This window comes from Schistocerca cancellata, unplaced genomic scaffold (genome assembly GCF_023864275.1).
Source record: "Schistocerca cancellata isolate TAMUIC-IGC-003103 unplaced genomic scaffold, iqSchCanc2.1 HiC_scaffold_890, whole genome shotgun sequence".
NCBI lineage: Eukaryota > Metazoa > Arthropoda > Insecta > Orthoptera > Acrididae > Schistocerca > Schistocerca cancellata.
Genome location: NW_026046900.1, coordinates 2501 through 7500, shown reverse-complemented (window position 1 = coordinate 7500; position 5000 = coordinate 2501). Strand labels below are relative to the sequence as shown.

Genomic DNA, 5000 nt, shown 5'->3' with positions numbered 1-5000 from the left:
CAGCAGCAGCAGCACCACCTCCGCGCGCTTCCCTGGGGGCACTGAACCGCAGGATGCGAGACCCCACGCCCAGTGGCAAACAGGGCTCCTCTCAGAATATAGGCGGTCCCTACCCCTCACAACGATGACGGTGGGAGGGCCGTTTTACGAGACCATTTCCTGCGGTGCCAACGCTGTCGTAGAGCCGATACTCCATCTTTGGTACAAGGCAATCATTCCGCTGTAAATCAGTACGTCACTCGTAGTTCAGTCACCTCACAGCACTGCTCAGTAAACTATGCAGGCCCACATAGATAGATTATGATAGATTATATACGCAAATGCCCCTATACATGCTGAACGTCCGTACACACAAAATGAACCACACGTCAGCCACACACTCTATCACACACTACTCTCTGCCTGTAACAGACACAGATACAACTACTAAGCACCAGCATGGACCAACGTCCGGTGCATCCTATCCGCCACAGTACACCAACTACGCTATGATAACCAGACCGGGAGGTCCAATCATAAAACAGAATACCCCACTCGTCCGACAACCACAATTGCTCAGAGAAGCCACCAACACCCACACATGTCCTACACAGGGGTGCACCCATCACCACCACACTGCCTCGTCTTACAGCACAAACACACTGGCAGGAATGAAACACACAGGTCTGCCGCAACCACAGACACGGCTCGCCCCCTCTCACTGGCGAAAAGCGCATCCCGACGTGACATAACTCCTTTGACACACTGACGCTGCCTCGGGCATCCACGTCCTACGGTCGATATCAACGAACCTCCCCCCCCCCCTCCCCCCCACAACACGCCATCCCATACCACATTGTGTACCGTACCCAAACCTAACGTGTACTGTACTACAACGCAATGTGTACCATAACACAACCCAGTTTGTACCTTAACCTAACCTATGTCACCTTAACCTAACCTATGTCACCTTAACCTAACCTATGTCACCTTAACCTAACCTATGTCACCTTTAACCTAACCTATGTCCCCTTAACCTAACCTATGTCACCTTAACCTAACCTATGTCACCTTAACCTAACCTATGTCACCTTAACCTAACCTATGTCACCTTAACCTAACCTATGTCACCTTAACCTAACCTATGTCACCTTAACCTAACCTATGTCACCTTAACCTAACCTATGTCACCTTAACCTAACCTATGTCACCTTAACCTAACCTATGTCACCTTAACCTAACCCATCTTGCACCTTAACCTAACCCATCTTGCACCTTAACCTAACCCATCTTGCACCTTACCTAACCCATCTTGCACCTTAACCTAACCCATCTTGCACCTTAACCTAACCTATGTTGCACCTTAACCTAACCTGTGTTGCACCTTAACCTACCTCAATTTGCACCGCAATGTAACGCAATTTGCCCGCATGTAACGCAATTTGCACCGCAATGTAACGCAATTTGCACCGCAATGTAACGCAATTTGCACCGCAATGTAACGCAATTTGCACCGCAATGTAACGCAATTTGCACCGCAATGTAACGCAATTTGCACCGCAATGTAACTCAATTTGCACCGCAATGTAACTCAATTTGCACCGCAATGTAACTCAATTTGCACCGCAATGTAACTCAATTTGCACCGCAATGTAACTCAATTTGCACCGCAATGTAACTCAATTTGCACCGCAATGTAACTCAATTTGCACCGCAATGTAATGCAATTTGCACCGCAATGTAATGCAATTTGTACCGCAATCTACCCCCACATTGTGCCTTAACCTAACCCACGTTGTGCCTTAACCTAACCCACATTGTGCCTTAACCTAACCCACATTGTGCCTTAACCTAACCCACGTTGTGCCTTAACCTAACCCACGTTGTGCCTTAACCTAACCCACGTTGTGCTTAACCTAACCCAAGTTGTGCCTTAACCTAACCCAAGTTGTGCCTTAACCTAACCCAAGTTGTGCCTTAACCTAACCCAAGTTGTGCCTTAACCTAACCCAAGTTGTGCCTTAACCTAACCCAAGTTGTGCCTTAACCTAACCCAAGTTGTGCCTTAACCTAACCCAAGTTGTGCCTTAACCTAACCCAAGTTGTGCCTTACCCTGCTCTGTAATTGGCATATGACACGTTACATTAATGTATTGTCCAACCGCAACCCGCTCAGAATGTTGTGTACACAGCTACGTGTCATCTCCCCATAACAGCTGCATTGCAGTGTGGTACGCCATAGAGACGTGTGGGAGTAATGGACGCAGTGGATGGCGATCAGCATGAGCCGTCTGTTCATGTAGTGGCGCGTGTATGCAGACGTAGTAGTCTCTTCTCACACAATGTGATAGCACGGTGCCCCGCGTTCCACATCTGCGACATGCTACAGAGGCCGGTTGACAGTTGGTCGCGCAATGGACATCGCATACGTACGGGGGCACCTTCCACGTGCCCTCTAGTCGGGCACATTTTGTTGCGTGGATGTGAGCGGATGTAGTGTGTCTTGACACCTGACAGGCAGGCATGCAATAATAGTTGACTTTGCAAACGGGATGGACGTGTACGTTTACTGGTGACGTTACGCAAATGAACAACTGGTAACCCGTTGTGGTGCGGTTGTCCTTGCTGGAGGTACATCTGTGAGGGCAACGATCGGTACAGCTACGAAGCGGTCCCCACCATACCAACGAACGTGAATGTGAATCTGGGTGTGAAGCGATACGCGGCTGTGGGTGGGTGGGGACTGTCCCCCGGCCGGTGAGGGGGGCCGCCCGGCGTGCTGGCCGCGCGGTGCGTGGGCGCACGCGCTACAGCCGGCTGGTGGGGGCGCCCAGTGGCAGGCGCGCCGGCCGACGGACGCGGCAGGCGGCGCAGCTGCGCGCCGGGGCACCCTGCGCGCGGCGCCGTGCAGCCAAAGTGGGTCCTCGCCGGCCCGGTGCGAAGCGCGGTGGACATCTGCAGTGTGCTGGTCCGATTGAGGACTGTGTGCGTTGAGGATGCGCCGCCGCCCGGCACTCGGCGCCGCGACGCCGTCTGCTGCTCGGTCGCCCCAGCGGTTCTCGCTGGTGGTTTGTATCGCAGTTGTGCAGACGTGTTGGCACGTGCGCTGTGCTGGGAGAGTTCGCTTCGGCACCCACGTGGGGCCTTTGCCCTTCTGTGGCGCTGGCGTTGGAGCTGCCGGTCACCGGTAGGTGGCGCGTGTTGTCTCCCGCCGGCAATGCCACGACAGCACGCTCCCGGGCCTCTGTCGGCAGCGGCAAGCTCAGTTGGGAGCACGGTGGTCGCACCTAAAGCGTCTACTCGCCTAACTCCGGGCGATTGCGCCTCTCTCGAACCCGACCAAGTACTTAGGACGGCGCTGCGCGCCGCCGGGACCTGAGAGGGTTTCGAGGTGTATTGTGCAGGGGAGCTCAGCCTCCTCCTGTTTGCAGAATAATTGAGCGGACGCTTGCGTGTTCGCGCGGGCCCCTGGGACACACTCCCGGGCGGCCGGCTGCTCAGCTCTAGTTGACGCAGCTCCCTGGTTGATCCTGCCAGTAGTCATATGCTTGTCTCAAAGATTAAGCCATGCATGTCTCAGTACAAGCCGCATTAAGGTGAAACCGCGAATGGCTCATTAAATCAGTTATGGTTCCTTAGATCGTACCCACGTTACTTGGATAACTGTGGTAATTCTAGAGCTAATACATGCAAACAGAGTCCCGACCAGAGATGGAAGGGACGCTTTTATTAGATCAAAACCATCGGTCGGCTCGTCCGGTCCGTTTTGCCTTGGTGACTCTGAATAACTTTGGGCTGATCGCACGGTCCTCGTACCGGCGACGCATCTTTCAAATGTCTGCCTTATCAACTGTCGATGGTAGGTTCTGCGCCTACCATGGTTGTAACGGGTAACGGGGAATCAGGGTTCGATTCCGGAGAGGGAGCCTGAGAAACGGCTACCACATCCAAGGAAGGCAGCAGGCGCGCAAATTACCCACTCCGGCACGGGGAGGTAGTGACGAAAAATAACGATACGGGACTCATCCGAGGCCCCGTAATCGGAATGAGTACACTTTAAATCCTTTAACGAGTATCTATTGGAGGGCAAGTCTGGTGCCAGCAGCCGCGGTAATTCCAGCTCCAATAGCGTATATTAAAGTTGTTGCGGTTAAAAAGCTCGTAGTTGGATTTGTGTCCCACGCTGTTGGTTCACCGCCCGTCGGTGTTTAACTGGCATGTATCGTGGGACGTCCTGCCGGTGGGGCGAGCCGAAGGCGTGCGACCGCCTCGTGCGTGTTCGTGCGTCCCGAGGCGGACCCCGTTGAAATCCTACCAAGGTGCTCTTTATTGAGTGTCTGGGTGGGCCGGCACGTTTACTTTGAACAAATTAGAGTGCTTAAAGCAGGCAAGCCCGCCTGAATACTGTGTGCATGGAATAATGGAATAGGACCTCGGTTCTATTTTGTTGGTTTTCGGAACCCGAGGTAATGATTAATAGGGACAGGCGGGGGCATTCGTATTGCGACGTTAGAGGTGAAATTCTTGGATCGTCGCAAGACGAACAGAAGCGAAAGCATTTGCCAAGTATGTTTTCATTAATCAAGAACGAAAGTTAGAGGTTCGAAGGCGATCAGATACCGCCCTAGTTCTAACCATAAACGATGCCAGCCAGCGATCCGCCGCAGTTCCTCGATGACTCGGCGGGCAGCCTCCGGGAAACCAAAGCTTTTGGGTTCCGGGGGAAGTATGGTTGCAAAGCTGAAACTTAAAGGAATTGACGGAAGGGCACCACCAGGAGTGGAGCCTGCGGCTTAATTTGACTCAACACGGGAAACCTCACCAGGCCCGGACACCGGAAGGATTGACAGATTGATAGCTCTTTCTTGATTCGGTGGGTGGTGGTGCATGGCCGTTCTTAGTTGGTGGAGCGATTTGTCTGGTTAATTCCGATAACGAACGAGACTCTAGCCTGCTAACTAGTCGCTGTGACATCCTTCGTGCTGTCAGCGATTACTTTTCTTCTTAGAGGGACAGGCGGC

The 5000-nt window shown here is 53.0% G+C and overlaps 1 non-coding gene across 1 annotated transcript in view; it reads left to right on the top strand.

Moving 5' to 3' along the window:
• Positions 1-3496: 3496 nt before the first annotated feature.
• Positions 3497-5000, top strand: part of LOC126148626 (small subunit ribosomal RNA) — a 1908-nt gene continuing 404 nt past the window's right edge. Inside the window, exon 1 of the ribosomal RNA XR_007530602.1 lies at positions 3497-5000. This exon is cut by the window's right edge and continues 404 nt beyond it. This is a non-coding gene — a ribosomal RNA (small subunit ribosomal RNA).